Source organism: Lithobates pipiens, unplaced genomic scaffold, assembly GCF_037356315.1.
Source record: "Lithobates pipiens isolate NorthernLeopardFrog02 unplaced genomic scaffold, aLitPip1_a1.2 Scaffold_8, whole genome shotgun sequence".
Taxonomy (NCBI): Eukaryota; Metazoa; Chordata; class Amphibia; order Anura; family Ranidae; genus Lithobates; species Lithobates pipiens.
Window position 1 is genome coordinate 454,955,271 of NW_027507903.1, and position 18,760 is coordinate 454,974,030.

Sequence of the window (18,760 nt, forward strand, 5' to 3'; positions counted from 1 at the left end):
GAGAAATGGCTTTCTTCTTGCCACTCTTCCATAATGGCCAGATTTGTGCAGTGTACGACTGATTGTTGTCCTATGGACAGACTCTCCCACCTCAGCTGTAGTTCTCTGCAGTTCATCCAGAGTGATCATGGGCCTCTTGGCTGCATCTCTGATCAGTCTTCTCCTTGTCTGAGCTGAAAGTTTAGAGGGACGGCCAGGTCTTGGTAGATTTGCAGTGGTCTGATACTCCTTCCATTTCAAAATGATCGCTTGCACAGTGCTCCTTGGGATGTTTAAAGCTTGGGAAATCTTTTTGTATCCAAATCCGGCTTTAAACTTCTCCACAACAGTATTACGGACCTGCCTGGTGTGTTCCTTGGTCTTCATGATGCTCTCTGCGCTTTCAACAGAACCCTGAGACTATCACAGTGCAGGTGCATTTATACAGAGACTTGATTACACACAGGTGGATTCTATTTATCACCATCAGTCATTTAGGACAACATTGGATCATTCAGAGATCCTCGCTGAACTTCTGGAGTGAGTTTGCTGCACTGAAAGTAGAGGGGCCGAATAATTTTGCATGCACCACTTTTCAGTTTTTTATTTGCTAAAAAAGTTGAAAATATCCAATAGATTTCTTCCACTTCACAATTGTGTCCCACTTGTTGGTGATTCTTCACAAAAAATTAAAATTTTATATCTTTATGTTTGAAGCCTGAAATGTGGCAAAAGGTTGAAAAGTTCAAAGGTGCCGAATACTTTCGCAAGGCACTATATATATATATATATATATATCAGGGGCGGCCCGTCCATAGAAACGCACACAGGTGCCACCCCCTCTGTCACCCCCCCCCCCCCCTATATGTAGAATGGATAGATTCATGCATAGCCATGCATGGCCGCCGGGACCGCCCTTTATTCAGGCATCTGGCCCTTTTAGGACACCACACGCCTGAATTACAGTGGCAGGGTTTCTTTTTTTTTTTAAGCACCTGATTAGAGCCATAGGCTCTATCAAAAAAAGGTGGACTCGGGGCGCAGAACATTGCGCTCAAAGCCCACCCAGGTGTGTTAGAAAAGCAAATGAATATTTGCTTTTCAAACACTGAACCGCCTCTCCGCCAATCAGGAAGCCCGGGTCTAATACCCGTTACCTGATTAGCTGAAGCCACAGGCGATCCTATTGGACGCCTAGCAGAAGGGAAGAAGAGACACATGGAAAGCATGGAGGACATAGGAGCCATTGCCTGACCCATTGCCCGTCCCACAGCTCATTGCCGTCACGCGCTGCCTGACCCGCCACCAAGATGGGGTAAGTGCCGGTCAGACAGTGGGCTTGGGGGCACAGTGAGGCTACATATGATGGGCACAGTGGCTGCATACGATGGGCACAGTGGCTGCATATGATGGGCATAGTGGCTGCAATTAATGGGCACAGTGGCTGCATTTGTTGGGCACAGTGGCTGCATTTTATGGGCACAGTGGCTGCATTTGATAGGGCACAGTGACTGCATTTGATGGGTCACAGTGGCTGCATATGATGGGCACAGTGTCTACATTTGATGGGTCACAGTGGCTGCATATGATGGGCACAGTGTCTACATTTGATGGGTCACAGTGGCTGCATATGATGGGCACAGTGGCTGCAATTGATGGGCACAGTGGCTGCATTTGTTGGGCACATTGGCTGCATTTTATGGGCACAGTGGCTGCATTTGGTAGGGCACAGTGACTGCATTTGATGGGTCACAGTGGCTGCATATGATGGGCACAGTGTCTACATTTGATGGGGCACAGTGGCTGCATTTGATGGCAAAGAAATTCAACATTCTCTCGCTGTATATATAAATAAATAATTTTTAAATCAGCTGATAAAATGGAATCTATATTCAACGTTAATTTTTTTTTTTTTAGATGGTAATGATGACGTTCTGAAATTGGATTTCAGTCATGCTTGTGATGTGACTCTTATGTACGCCATTCCTAACCACAATGAAGAGAAGAGGGAATTGGGAACTTATATCTCACTTCCTTGCTTTCTTATTTTGTAAAGCAAGAAAGATTAACATCCTCTTACAACGTGCTCTGAGTATCGACCTAATAGGGGAAAACAAAAGGAAGCAAATACACCAATATGTCCTTTTCATAGTACATAAATATCAGGTGTTCTCCGCATACTCTGTCAGCTGGTTCTTCCCACGCTTCTCTTTTTTTAGGGAACATCATGCAACAGGTGAAACACATGAAAGCGTTCTTTAAGAGAATTTCTTTTTATTAAAGTGTTATTTATAAATTGAAATTGTGTCAGATGTAAGGATGTTGCCATTCTTTTAACGAATAGGTCTACAGTATTAGACAACTTGCCTGCATTTACTTTATTCACCACGATAGATGGCATGAGTGCATGATCTGTGCGTTCCAACACATACAGCCTAGAGGCGATTCAGTTCGCATTGTGCGCTATTCAAGTATTTAATTCAATTCAATTCAATGAATGCAACAATGATCTACCCCTTTCAATTCTGAAATAAAACTTCTATTTGTTTATATTCATTTAAATGCATTTCAAGGACACTGATGCGTAACACGTTTCATCTTGGACAGGGTTTTCCCCTGTTCCTTTTTCTTCTTTTTCTTTATTTTTCTTAATTTATTTTTCTATTATTTCTTCCCGTTTCTCTATTTTCATTCTCCATTTCTATGTATTCTTTTTTATTTTACAAGAATTTTGTGACGTATAGAAGTTGTTATAGACAAGAAACACATTAAAGGTATTACAGACAATCTTAACTCAAAGGGGGAATTTATTAAAAACGTGTTTTAGACAAGTTCTGGTGCCTGTGCCCACAGCAACCAATTATCTTCTATCCTTCATTATTTCCATTATAAAATAAAAATGTTCAAGCTGTTTGACTGCACTCATTTTAAGACAAAGTTGAGATAAAGTTTGTCTCCGAGACTTTTTATTAATTCCCCCGTACAATGGATCCTTATAATGTTCATGTTGGTCTCTGAATTTTAGTCCCCATTCACATCGGCATTGACTGGTCAAATCAAATGTCAAATTGGAGCCTATTGCCAGCAATAGGAGTGTCCCAATCGGTGCGACTGCAATTCTGCGGCACCGCACCCATTTTCAAAAGTAGTTCCTGTAGTACTTTTGGCGACTTTGGGGGTGATTTCAATAGACATCTGTGCATGAACCTGCACAGATATCTTTCAATTCACCCCTGAAGTCGGACTGAAATGCGCCTTTAAAAATGGTGCAAGTTCAGAAGAACTCGCCCCATTTCAAAGCCATGTTCAGTGTGAACAAGGGCTTAAATTGGGTTAGTGTTTACTGAGAATTGAGTGTGGACTGTAGTAAATAATGTATGTGCATGTCTTTCGAAGAGGAGTGTGGTCAGGAGTATAAGAAGGGAGGGTTCAAGAAGTAAGGATGATAGGGACTAAGAGGGGGTGTAAGGTCAGGTGATAAGAATGGTGAGATCGTGGAAAGGAGGGATGCCTGGAATTTTTAGACAAATGGTGGGGGGGGGGGGGGGGGGGGGTTAGATAGTGTAATGCCACGTACACACGATCAGAATTTCAGCCAGCAAAAGACCAATGAGAGCTTTTCATCGGAAAATGCGACCGTGTGTATGCTCCATCGGAATTTAGCTGACCGAATTCCCGCCAGCAAAAATTTGATAGCATGTTCTCAATTTTCCCGATGGAAAAACTTTCTATCGCAAATTCCGATCGTGTTAATGCAATTCCGACGCGCAAAAACTCACGCATGCTCAGATTCAACTACGAGATGGAAGCTATTGCTAGGTATTGAGCTTCCTTTTTCTAGTTCCATCGTACGTGCTGTACGTCACCGCGTTCTTGGCGGTCGGAATTTGGTGTGACCATGTGTAGGCAAGACAGTTTGAGCGGAATTCTGTCAGAATTTCCAACGGGAAAACAATCAGAGCTTTTTCCGGTGAGAATTCTGATCGTGTGTACGTGGCATAAGAAGAACAACAGAGGGGTGAGAAAGAGGAAAGTGGAAGAAGGGGATTATCATCAGGGCATTTTATACTGAAATAAAAATAATATTTATTTTTATCCATTTAAAAGAATTTCAAGGATACTGGTTACATGTTTCAGGTTAAACAGGTTTTTTTTTTTTTTTTAACCTTTACTTATTTTACTCTATTTTTTACTTCCTTTTTTTCTATTTTTAAATTACCTTTATTTATGTTTTTATTTTTTTTCCTTTTTCTGCTTTCTTCATTGTTTTTTTTTTTAACCACGTGTGTTTTATTTTTATTTAGATTACAAATGCTTGCCTAATTTATTAGCTTTAATAGTTATCCTTCCAAACACAATCATTTGCATGATTGTTTATTTGAATATTTGTTTTTAATCCTAATTTGGAATTTTTCCATGTTATTTTTTTTAACTGTTTTAGATCCTAAAGCATTTGTAAACCGCTGGGCAAATTTTTTTTCTCTTACTTGCAAGGTAAAGGCATAATGTGCTAGTATCCATCGCATACTAGCACATTATGTGAAACTTACCTGAAAACAAAGCATTCCAGCATTGGGATGTCACCATTGGAGGCTGCGTCCATCTTCACCTGTCTTCCTTCCGGGTCCATGGACTCAAGCTGTGTGACTGGCTGGAGCGCAATGACTTCACTCCCGTGAATGCGTGGGGAGCCGACGTTTACAGCACAGGACGCATGCCATCTGTCGCATATATAGTAAGTACAGACACTCCTCGTTTAACAACTTACCTGTTTAATGACCACTCGGACTTACGACCAGCTCTCCCCGACCCCCGCAGAGCGAAAGAGGCAGGAAAAAAGCATTGACAGTATATCAAGCCATAATAACTAGGCACCGGAAAGGCCTCATTCATGGAATGGAGAAATTTCTGGCGGTATGGATTGATGACCAAATAGAAAAAAGAATGCCAATGAGTCTTTTATTGATTCAGACCAAAGCATGCAGTATTTTTATGAGAATTTGAAAGTGAACAAAGGAGAAGATTCAACCAAAACATTTACAGCAAGCCATGGGTGGTTTCAAAGGTGTTGTGGGAGATTCAACTTCCATAATTGGAGTATCAGTGGGGAGGCTGCAAGTGCAGATGTGGCCTGAAACTGGACTGTGGATGAAACTGGACTTTTTTGGAAAAAAATGCCCGAAAGCTCCTATATACACAAAGCACATAAAACAATGTCCAGTTTTAAGGCTTTTAAAGACAGGGTCATATTGTTGTTGGGAGGAAATGTTGCTGGGTTCAAGGTAAAGCCTCTCCTCATCTGTCATTCACAGACACAACTGCTATCCTGCAACCCATGGGTCAGGGTGCAATAGCAACATTCAAGGCCTACTATTTGCACAACATCTTTTCCAAAGCTGTAGCAGCAGCTGAAAATGATGAAGTTACCCTTTGTGATTTTTGGAAAACTTACAACATTTTACACTGCATAAAAACACATTGCATTAGCTTGGGAGCTAGTAACAGAAAAGTGTATGCAGGGTATATTGAAAAAATGCTTAAAGCGTTTTGTGAACAATAGCGACGAGTTTGATGAAACAGATGTTGAAGTTATAAATCAAAAAAGTGTGCAACTTGCTAACACATAGCTCCCAACTGTCCCTGATTTCAAGGGACTGTCCCTGATTTGGAACAAAGTCCCTCTGTCCCTCTTTCCTCCTCATTTGTCCCTCATTTTGGTCTGATATTTATAGTTGTATATAAAATGCACAATTTATTGTTAAAACATTTTTTCTTAGTGCTAAACATTGCATCCAAATTCTAAATTTCTGCATTTGTAAGTTTCAAAAGCCAGTATAAAGGAATAGTGGTGGTAAGAAAAAAGCACTTGTGGGTTTAACTAATCTTTTTTTCATTAAAATCTCCTTTAAGGGGGCGTGGTAGGGTGTGTGTCTTATGCCTACATACTTTTGCTAATAGGTGTCCCTCGTTCCATCTCAAAAAGTTGGGAGGTATGCAACCAACCTTGACTTAGATATTGAAATGACCGATATTAAAGAATTTGTGGAATTCGTTGAGGGAGAGCTAAGTAATGAAGATTTAATAGAGTTGGAAGCACAGCAGCACTTAGAACAGGAAGTGGAAGAAAAGGAGGAAACAATGGAAGAAGTACAAAAGGAGTTCACAGTCAGGAGGTTAGCTGACGTGTTCTCAAAAGTAAATGCAGCTTTATTACAATTAGAGAGTATGGACCGAAATGTTGAAAGGTTCTCTAAAGTGGAACGGCAGATGAAGTAACTTATGCTATGTTTTCATGAAATTTATGAAGAAAAAACTAAAATTACAAAGCAGAGCACCTTAACAGAATTCTTCTTGCAAGCTACCCCTATCAGTTCTATAATTTCCTTGTCACCTTCTCCCTCATCTACAACTCCTGATAACCCTTCTGGTAACTCCAATGATGACACTGATGACCCCGCTGGTAACTCCAATAATGACACTGATGACCCTGCTGGTAACTCTAATGCCGCGTACAGACGATTAGACTATCCGGCGGACTTAGTCTGGCGGACAAACCGCCGTAAAGTCCGCCGTACTGTCCAAACGAGCGGACCTGCCCACGCATGGGACTTTTCCGGCGGACTAGGTATGGCGGACGTAGTCCGCCAGACTATCCGCCATACTTTTGAAATGAACGGACTTGCCCACACACATGGAGGAAAGTCCGTTAATTTTGAGTGTGGCTCCAGGTACCTGGGACTAGCGAAGGAGGTCAATGTCGCCCCCAGGTCCATATCAGACCCATATCCGAGCACACTACCTGGCCGGTCAGGAAAGGGGGTGGGGACAAGCGAGCGCCCCCCCCCCTACCAGGCAGTGTACCCTCAACATGGGGGGTGCTTTCGGGAAGGGGGGCCGTGTGGCCCCCCATCCCAAAGCACCTTGTCCTCATGTTGATGAGGGCAAGGGCCTCTTCCCAACAACCCTGGCTGTTGGTTGTTGGGGTCTGCGGGCGGGGGGTTTATTGGAATCCGGGAGCCCCCTTTAATAAGGGGGCCCCCGGATACCGGCCCCCCACCCTATGTGATTGAGTATGGGGTGCAATGTACTCCTACCCATTCACCTGTGAAAAAAAGACCCCTGAAGAGGGGGACAAGACCCCCGAAGTCGGAAAAAGACTCCCGGACGGCGGCAAAGAAGAAAGCCAGGCTCCTCCGCTAGTAAAAGAGCTAGCAAAAGAGCAGAAAATAGTGGAGGAGTCTGGCGATAAGACCCCCCAAGACGGAAGAAGACCCCTGGAGATGTGCAATAAACTATTTTTAACACTTGCGTGTTGTGTTTTATTTACATTTTTTTTTATTTACATTTTTATTAAAGGGGGTTCCCGGAATCCGATAAGCCCCCCGCCCGCAGACCCCGACAACCAATGGCCAGGGTTGTTGGGAAGAGGCCCTTGTCCTCATCAACATGGGGACAATGTGCTTTGGGGTGGGGGGGCCGCATGGCCCCCCTTCCCCAAAGCACCCCCCATGTTGAGGGCACGCGGCCTGGTACGGCTCGGGGGGGGCGCTCACTCGTTCCCACCCCCTTTCCTGACCGGCCGGGTAGCGTGCTCGGATAATGGTCTGATATGGACCTTGGAGGGGACCCCTAAGCCGTTTTTTCGGCGTAGGGCTTCCCCTTTAAGTCCATACCAGGTGACGGGGCCAGCGGCGTGTCAATCTCGCCGCCAAAGGCGGCAACATTGACCTCCTTCGCTAGTCCCGGCTACCTGGAGCCACGCTCAAAATGAACAGACTTTTCTCCGTGCGGGAGAAGTCCATTCATTTCAAAAGTACGGCGGACTAGCACACACACGGCCGCATTTTGATGCAAAACTACTTCCTAAGTCCGCCGGACTTTTGGGTAAAAAAAGTCCGCCGGAGCCCACACACGGGGGCATTGTCCGGCAGACTCGAGTCCAAAATGTTACTTTAAATGTCTACTGTACAGTATGCATTTACTTTTTGGGCACTGTATGACACGCTCTATGTATCCTGTCCGGTACAGTACAGTATTTTTGTTTAGATTTTTGTGTTGTGTATTTCTGCAAAATAAAACATTATTGCATTGGAGTTTTTTGTTTTTTTTTCAGAATACAGTACAGTACAGTAGTTGGAATGCTTAAAATATTGATTACTTGTGGTTCCTTGTTTAATGACCAATTAGTTTAACGACTGGTCGCTGGAACGGAACCCGGTCATTAAGTGAGGAGTACCTGTATTGCCTAAATGGCACATGTTTAGGATATATTTACAATACCTTTAGGTAAGCCTTATTATAGGCTTACGTGTAGGTACAAATCAGAGATGGAAGTTTACTTCCACTTTAAATACATCCTGGGCAAGACACCATTTGCATGGAGTTTGCATGTTCTCCCTGTGCTTAAGTGGGTTTCCTCTGGATACTAAAGCTTTCTTCTACACAAAAAAAATTAAGTTAATTGTCTCCTGTCTAAATTGTCCTGAGTATGTGTGTGCATGTAATTATGTGCGATAGGGACTGATAAGAATGTACTGTATGTAAAGCACTTCATAAATTGTTGTCGCTATATATAAATACTTATCATAAATAATATGGCAGTTGTTTTTAGGAGAAAGGTAGACAAAGATAATGATGCATTGTATGGATGTTATTTTTATTGTTGCAGGATGCGATGTGAAAATCATTTTTATGTCTCTTTAACTGCAGCAAATATGGGAAAATGTATTTAAATGTCCTCATCCCATACCAGCTTCCACCTCTATGATAAAGCCCCTATCTAAGGTAAAATACATAGTAGGAGGAGGAGCAAGGTCTGGTACAGGAGTTGTAGTGTGAGGAATAAAGAGGCTTGATGTGCTTATTAGTCCACTTTTCTGGAGAGTAAATGGGCCTCGCTTAACCTTATCACACTTACCAGCTTAAGCAGTACCACTGCTACTGGTTCCAGACAGGGTCTTGATCACATGCTTATGCTCAGTGCGGTCTCATAATTAAATACAATACTAATGAACACACCTCAATCAGCCATTAAATACACCTTAGCTACTTTAATATATTAGGACAAGTCTAAAAAAATTATAAATACAACTTTTCACATGTCCTATCTTCTGCTGTATCTTAGCCCTTGTACACATGGTCGGATATTCCGATGGACAATGTCCGATAGGACCGTGTTGTCGGATAATCCAACCATGTGTGGGCTCCATCCGACTGTTTCCGTCGAGTATCCGACGGACCAAGTTTTCCAGCTGGGCTATAAAATTTTCCGACAACATGATCCGATCGGACTTTGTCCGATTGTGTGTAGAGAATTCCCATCGGACAAAGTGGCACACATGCTCAGATCAAATTCCTAGACCAAAGCTATTGGCTACTAGCCTGAACGTAGTCCCATCGTAACGAAATTACGTCATCCCGTTCGGATGATCGGACGATCGGATTTTCTGACAACTTTGTCCGACCGTGTGTATGCAACAGTTTCGGACAAAATCCGTCGGACAAAATCCAACTAATTTGGTTGTCAGAATGTCCGACCGTGTGTACGGGGGCTTAGAGCTACCTTATCATCAAAAGACATGCCTTTCAGATTTATTTCTGCTCCTTTAGTTCACGTATTCATAGAGCTGATATATTACTCAAAATTTTATAGGTTACATGGATCCATCCATTCCCTTGCCCACAATCTAACCGTTGCACAGATCAGGTAAGTATGGCATGTTTGTTATTAAACTTTAATTTCCCTGACAAAGCCATAAAGACACACATTCTAGGGACAATATGGGATGTAAAGCAACTAAAGTATCAGTATGATTTGTGAGGAATCCCTTAAAACATATGGAGAACATACACACACCTTGAAGAGAGTTTACATGGAGGTAACTGAACCCAGGTACCCATAGGTGCTCATCCCTTTATCACTACAGTATGTTTTAATGCATCAAAGCTCCAGGCAGAACATTTCTAATTGGTCTTCAAAGCAACCTGTTCTGAGAGAAGGGGTTTGCCTTGACTAATGTACTTCTGCAATTCCTACTTGCCTTGCTGTCATGTTACTCCAATGGCTTTAGTATTTTGAGTGATTTGCCTTGAACAGCTATGCAGATTAAAGAATACTATTTATCCAAAACATGAATAATAATAAATTGTATCTGCACAGCCTCTCCTTCCAACCTGTGGTTGTGCCAAATTCTTTATACTGCTGAAGCTTCTAAGATACTTGAAAGAACCTGGAGTCTCATCCTCTAAGTGGAAAATGTCATAATTCATGAAGCACAATGCTTTGCCTTCTTATGGACCATAGTTTTATTTCTCAACCTTATTGACTATAACTAGGTAACTAATACATATTCAGTCTGACTACACAAGAAAAGGGAATAACAATGGAAGACACCTAATATTATCAGAGCTATTCTAAAAGGCATAATGTTTCACCATATAATTACTGCCCAACTAATAAAATACAGCAAATCATACAACAAAAACAATGAAAATGTTCCAAAATTAATTGTACCACAAGCAGCTGGTACAACACCAAGTTCAAGGCTGTTAAAGTGAACTGGGGCTTTGATCTTTCACAAGGCAAGGCCCTAGTTTACACTTAATGTCCCGCTCCCTTCCTGCATACTCACTTTCATTTCACTACCTGATACACTTGCTGCCTGGAGTAAAGAGAAATATTTGGTACTGCAAAACAGAGTGGATACTGTGACTCACTCCACTTCTTCATTCTGTGGCAATGCTGGCACTTGGCAATTGGTTACTCAGTCACAGTTACTATCACTTGGTAGCAGGACAGGATCACCCTCCATTTTTAAGCTCTGACTAGGATCATTTGGACTTCCAAACACAGAAAAGGGAAGTATAACATGCTGTAGATGCCAACAGTGAACCTGTTGCTTTGCTCACAATGAAAGTGTTCTATCAGTCAATGGTAAACATATTAGAATAGTGCAAGCAGATGGATTGTATGCAACTACTTCCCCAGACCTTCCAGATGCCTTCAATCTGTCCTTCATTGACACTAGAGATCCCATAAAATTGGTTTGCGATGAGTGTTGAAACAAACTATACTACTCCCTTAAGGTTGTCTCAACATCAATATAACTGATGCGCCAGGATCTCCACTAGCTGAACTGAGCTGCCAAAAAGCTTGTAGCTACAGAGAGCATTGCATCTAATTCCTTCAATTAGGATCCCATCTTGGTAAAGCCAACACAGCAGTCTTCTAACCAATCATGAAAACTCTCTTCAAGCCCAATAACACCACTGAAAAAAAATTGACCAATAAGCTCAATCTGCTAGAAAGCAGAAAGAAGGGCCTGGAGCAACAACAAAAATTAGGATCCCATCTTGGTAAAGCCAACACAGCAGTCTTCTAACCAATCATGAAAACTTTCTTCAAGCCCAATAAAACCACTGAAAAAAAATTGACCAATAAGCTCAATTTGCTAGAAAGCAGAAAGAAGGGCCTGGAGCAACAACAAAAATTAGGATCCCATCTTGGTAAAGCCAACACAGCAGTCTTCTAACCAATCATGAAAACTCTCTTCAAGCCCAATAAAACCACTGAAAAAAAATTGACCAATAAGCTCAATCTGCTAGAAAGCAGAAAGAAGGGCCTGGAGCAACAAAAAAAAAAAAGAACATGGACAGAGGGAACTCATAACAGGGAAAAGGGGTGTCTGATAATGGAGGATGTAAAGGGGCTGAGAAAAAAGACGCAAACTCCTCTTAGTTGATTGGAAAGTATCAATGGTTCTAGGAAGGAGGATTCATTTGAGCCTAGCTGCAGGGAGGAACAGGGGAGGGTCATTTTCAGGCTGAAGAACTTCCCACCCTCCAGGCCTGAAATGTTGATGGGATGATTTCATTTGTTTACCATTATGTACATTTTAAAAGGGTCTTTGAAAGTACTTATTTGCATAAAGTGGATGGGGACCCATTAAAGATATGTAGCCCAGTTGTTTGTGATCTAGAACTGGTTTACTGAGGGGTATTCTGCAGTAGGCAGTGTGCCATGGCTGGGGGCTTAGCAAGCAACAGATTTGGCTGCAGATTCAATGCTCTGGCTGAGATTTAGTTGTTTCTCTCTGGCGCCTTCAAGGATCATAAGCCCATCCTTTTGTTATTCATGTTAATTGCAGCTAGTTGAATAGAATATGTGTAATAAAGGACTGCTTTTGCCATTAAAAGCCAATATTGTGGACCCCAGTGGACCTTAACTGTATGTACCCTGCCACCTCTAACATCTGCTGGAAATGCCAGGGAGCTGCCTTCATATTTGGTGGGGCTGTTACCCGATTTCACAATTCTGTCAGAACATATTTCTTTCCTATTGTTCTATGTGCATTTCTGATATTCAGCCCACCTGAGCCATTGCCCTATTGTTGATAATCCCTTGATCCACCTCTACAATTAAAAAGGGCATTGTTTACTAGTGGCCTAGGTGACCATTTCCCAACACTGGAGATCTACCTCTCCGCCCCACCTCATGGAATGGGCCCAGATTTAAAATTAGATCATGGAAACTCTGGTCATGGAAGATGACCCCAATCCTGATAAAGTGTGCACCACATGGACGTGACGTTAGGGGTTGGGCTTAGGCCTAATAAAATTCAAGGCAGACTACCTCTGAACTGCCCTAGTCATGTGTTTAACATCTTATTGCTTTTTTTCCTGCAGTGATTGTACTGCTGTAACTCTGACAAAGGTGGGGACACGCTGAAGCGCTGTTTGGAGACTGCTTCTCTCACACACTCTAACTGCACTTGAGTTTTCTATGGGGCTTGCAATAAGATTTTGTTGCCTGCATTTTTAGGTTAAATTTTTTAAAGGCACAATTGGGCCCTGAAAGATGACCCCTGCTTGGGTTGGTCCTGTTGTGTTGGCTTTACCAAGGTGTCATAATATTAAGGAATTTCAGTTTATTGGTTACATTGTTTGAAGGTACAATTGGACTTTAACTAAATTGACTTTTGTAGATAAATCTAACTGCCCAGTATAGGCTGATGTTTTGAAACACCATTTTTGCACTATTCCTTACCTGATTAAACACATTCATAAAAGGAGACTGAAAACTCTGGTTTCCCTCTTTCTGTCTCTGAGAGGTCAAATCTTCATTTTGTAATGAGTTTGCTGTTACAACCGCAGACTAGTCTATTATATAACCACATGTGATTGTGCAACTGCGAGCGTCTCTAACTGTGAGGTATGTTCCTTGTTTTGCAATTGAGTCTGTTTGATTATAATGATGTCATTGTTCATTATTTATAAGACATGCATGCTTTCATGGAATGTCCGTCTGTATTATACAATATCATTATTTCCAACTGGAACTGGTCCACGAGGTTGTTTGTTTACTTCTTATCCCTATTATCATTCACAAGGATGTGACTTTGTATTTATTTTAACTATTTATATGGTATTTCTATGAACAGAGATTGGTACTCATGTAGAATTATTTTTGAAGCTGTCAGAACACACACATGCAAGGACAGGGGATATAAAGTAAAAACGAAATAATTGACTGTCCTCGAGAGCCGTGATTGCTGTTATGTGAGCTGAAGCTCATCCCCCCCATAGTTAGAATCACTTCCTAGGACACACTTAACCCCTTCATCGCCCCCCAGTGATTAACCCCTTCACTGCCAGTGTCATTTACACAGTAATCAGGGCATTTTTATAGCACTGATTGCTGTATAAAGGACAATGGTCTCAAAATAGTGTCAAAAGTGTGTGATGTGTCCGCCATAATGTCGCAATCCCAAGAAAAATCGCAGATCGCCGCCATTACTAATAAAAAAAAATTATAATAAAAATGCCATAAAACTATCCCCTATTTTGTAGACGCTATAACTTTTACGCAGCAATATACGCTTATTGCGATTTTTTTTACCAAAAATATGTAGAAGAATACGTATCGGCCTAAACTGAGGAAAAAAATATTTTTTTATATATTTCTGGGGGATATTTTTTATAACAAAAAGTAAAAAATATTGCGTTTTTCTTTCAAAATTGTCGCTCCTTTTTTGTTTATAGCACAAAAAATAAAAACCGCAGAGGTTATCAAATACCACCAAATGAAAGCTCTATTTGTGGGAAAAAAAGGATGTCAATCTTGTTTGGGTGCAACGTTGCATGACCGTGCAATTTTTTGTTAAAGCAACGCAGTGCCGAATCGCAAAAAGCGCTCTGGTCAGGAAGGGGTAAATCTTCCGGGGCTGAAGCGGTTAATCACCACTGGGTTTTTTTTTTTTGATAAATAAATCAAAAAAGACTGAACATTTTTAAAGAAAAAAAAAGGTTTTCTTAGTTGCTGTTACAAAATTTTGTAAATAAGTAATTTTTCTCCTTCAATGATGTGCGCTGATGAGGCTGCACTGACGGGCACTGATAGGCTGCACTGATGAGGTGGCACTGATGAGGAGGCACTAGTATGCAGCACTGATGGGCACTTATAGGCAGCACTGATATGAAGCACTGATGGGCACTGTTGGGCAGCCTTTATGGGCACTGTTGGGCAGCCTTTATGGGCACTGATGGACTGATGCACTGATGGACACTGATAGGTGGCACTGATAGGCACTTATGGGCAGCTTTTATGGGCACTGACATGCACTAAGTGGCACTGATGGGTGGCACTGATGGGCACTGATGGATGGCACTGATAGGCGGCACTGATGCGGAGGCACTGACAGGCAATACTGATGGACACTGAAATGAAGCACTGATGGGCACTGATTTACATAATTGATGGGCACTGATTGGCAACACTGGTGGGCACTGATTGGCATCACGAGTGGGCACAGGGGGGCATCACTGGCGAGCACTGGCAGGGCATTGCTGATAGAGCTGCACTGATAATCAATGCACTGATTATTAGACCCCCTCTGTCAGGAGAGTCACTTATCGGCTCTCCTCTTCTCATGCCCTGTCAGCGTGAATAGAGGAATGTAGATATGGAGATTACTGCGCTAACTTTAAGTAAAAAGGGAAAAGCTGCTGCATAAACAATGTGACAAACATATGAAACATGGATGGTAGATATTGTAGCGGTAACAAATGAACACATATATCAATATATAAGTGAAACAGTGCAAAAATCAAATGTGCAAAAGTGACATAAATGGAAATGTGAAAAAGTCCAATAGATGTGGAAGTCTTGAAGAAAGGCCGTATGCGTCAACCACCAAATGATGATGAATCAAAGATGGAATAAGCTGCCACTGTCATGGGAAGCATCAAGGATAGTGCATCTTCAGCCAAAAAGAGAAGTATATATACTCTTACCAGAACAGGTGGATTCAAGTGTCAGCAAAAATGAGTCATAAAAGCAAGGGTGCCAAAATCGGCGAATAAACTTAACTCCAAGGGATCCAGGACCTCCAAGCACAACTCCAGGGGTGTTGTGGGTAACAACCCAACCGAACTTTCGATGGAAGGAACACCAGGGCTGGACCTTAGGTGTAGAAAGACTGGCTGGACCACAAGGGAACTCTTATTCAGATGGTTATGAAAAGTGAAAATGCTTTCATTTGTTGTAGGTCAAAAATTATTATTTTTTTATTTCTAAAAACCGGCATACAGCAATAAGAGTAAAAACTGTGATCACAGTTAATATACTGAGAAGCCTAATTTCACACTTTTATACATTCTACTTAACTATAAATCTATTGTATGACTCTTTTTATTGCATTATATTCAATAAAATATTTGAAAAGATAAACTGTGATCACAGAGTAAAATTCAGGGAAATGTGAAGAGCGATAAGCCAAGCCCGATGCGTTTCATCCCAAAGGACTTCAACTACAGCGTGAATACAGGAATGCCGATAACTGACACTTCCTATTTACACTGTGATCAGCTGTGAAGGGTCACAGCTGATCACATGGTAAAGAGCCTAAGTCATAGGCTCTTTACCGTGATCGGAGATGCTGTTTCTCTGGGTGACACACTGCACCACTGATCACCATGCTGTGCGCCCCTGGGGGCGTGCACCAGCGGCTTGTTTTAAAGGACGTCATATGACATCCAGTCAGAACAATGGAACCCCCGCCCCAACCTATAGCAGAATAAAGGTGTTAAAATGTCTGAGATATGAACTTTCTGAATCTTCAGAAAATTCCAGTGGCTATGAAGTTCAAGTGACACTAAACTCTGGTTTTAAAAAAAAAGCTGCTCCTTGCAAACAAATAGAAATGATGAAGAAAGTAGAGACTAAAGAGGTCACAATGGGGCTGAAAGTGATACTAAAGTCTATTTTTTTTAATTTACTTACTACTTACCTGCTCTGTGAAGTGTTTTTGCACAGAGCATCTTGATCCGCCTCTTCTCGGGTCTCTCTTTGGTGCTTCCTTCCTCCTGTTGAGTGACCCCACAGCAAGCAGCTTGCTATGGAGGCACCCTTGTGTCCATCCAGACACAGAGCTTGCCCCCTCTCTCTCCTCATTGGCTGACTGACTTTGATGGACAGCAGCGGGAGCCAATGGTGCTGTGCTGCTGTCTCAGCCAATGAGGAGGGGAGTCCCAGACATCTGAAACACTCCTGCAACATTACTGGGTCAAGGTAGGGCTCAGGTGAGTATTAGAAGGGCTGGGGGGGGTTGCTGCACAGAGTTTTTATTTTTATTTAATGCATATAATGCTTTAATAAAAAAACCTTCTGCCATTACAACCACTTGAAAGTAACAGTTTCATGAAAAAAAGATTAAAGGGCCATTAAAAAAGACGTATTAAAGATCTATTAAACCATTGAGCGCGCAGTATGCATACACCAGTGACATTACTGGAGCTTCTAAAGTAAATGCCCCATAAACGGTGCACTTTTCGGAGATATTTACTGTACCTACAGGTAAGCTTTTTTATAAAAATAATGTAATATATGGAAACATATGCATTACATTATAGGGGACCAGGTTTACCATTAGGCAAGCAAAGCCTCTACACATCATCTACTATTTATATAGTCACAACACTGTAAGTCATGTAAGGAAAAAATAAAATTTTCTGTTCAGGTGCCAAAGCTTGCGGCAATAAAAATCTGGCCCTGCAGTCGTGATTCTTTAAATTTAAAAGGATTTTGCTATTCGGGACTGTGCTACTTTAACTCACAATTGCGCAGTCATGCAACACTGTGCACAATTCAAATTTATGCAATTTTTCACACAAATAGAGCTTTATTTTGGTGGTATTTAATCACCACTGGGTTATTTTTTTTCTTATTATAGCACCCTGGTGTTTAGGCAGGGTTGCTAAGTAAATTTAGTTTGCCAGGCAGTAGTTGCCCTGGTTAATTGTTAGTAGATCCCCTGATTCCTCTCTAGTTCTGGACTTGCTGCACCTTCTCTCTTCTGTTGCTAGGTGGCGTTATGCTGGTGACAGTAGATGGACAAGGGCTTAGCAAGGTCACGTTATGAATGGATAGGGTGTCTCAGCCATTGGCAAGGGTTTCTTTAGTCCCTTGGGCTGCTGGGAGAGAGCCTGTTTATTCGAGTGGAGTCAGGAGATCGGGGTTCTGTGCCACCTGGACGGCTGTCTGGGCGGACGTGTGTTATGCTGCCTTGGTCTGCTAGGCCAGAAGCTTGAGGCTTATCCTGGGGACATCTGGCTGCTAGGCTGTCTGAGGGCCTATCCAGAAGCAGGGGAAGCAGTTGGGGCTGCAGGATTGGAGTACAACTGAGAGTAACGGTTCAGCCGGATGGCACACAACACAACACCGCTCATATATCTGAGGACTGGACATGTGAGGGGAGTCAAGGACTGGACATGTGAGCACACTTTAGTTTTTACACCTTGGGTGCTATACAGGGCCGTCTTTAAGGCAGGGCAAAAGGGGAAGCTGCCCTGGGCCCTGTCATTGTTGTAGGGCCCAAAGCAGCTGCCTTATACTTGCCAACTTTCCCAGTTTAAATTCCCTTCTCCCTTGAGGTTTTAGTCCTGTGCGGTGTCCTGAAATATCAGTGTGAAGTTCTGTTACTATTGCTGCCCAGCTCTGCAATATTGTTTTGTACAGATGACTCACCGGCAGACCCTGTGTTTACATGTAAATACTGGCATGCATATGTAAATAGTGGCAGACCAGCAGCATTCATGTAAATAGAGGCGGTATTCATATGTATATAATGCCCCCCTGAGGTCAGATCCACCATCACCTATACTGAATGTTCCCCACTGGGGAGATAAAGGGGCGTGCTTGAAAGTCCTGCCTACAACTGTGGTCATTAAGCCTACCATCAGCCTGTTCTGCAAAGGTAAGCAAATTAGTGAGATGGAGGGTCGTGTGGGGTGTGCAGAGGTAGGCAGAGAAGGAGTTACAGTTTGGGGTGCACAGGGGAGCAAGGAGGGTATGTATGGAGGTAAGGAAGGTGGGTACAAAGATGAGCAGAGGAGGCAGGTAGAGTTAAAGGGGAGGGGGGTTGGAGTGGAGGGGATGGGGATGGTTTGGGGTGCAGAGGTTAGCATGGGTTTAAGGATGCAAATGTGTGCTGACAAAGTGGATAAAGATGTAGGTCACGTGTAATAAAGCCCATTGAATTCAATGGGCTGCTCTATGCGCTACAAATGCAGAAGAAAGTCCCAAAATCACACAAAAACAATTAATGGCACTGCTGTGTATCTGCTAAAGGGCAGCACGTTTCTGTGGCCTCAGGAAAGCGATTTTGCATGTGTTTCTAACACATACAAATATGAACGCAGGCTAAATGTCTCAGTTACATTGGTGATCAGTGTAAATCGTCTTATTACATTGGTGCTTGGTGTAGAATCCTTACATTCACACTAG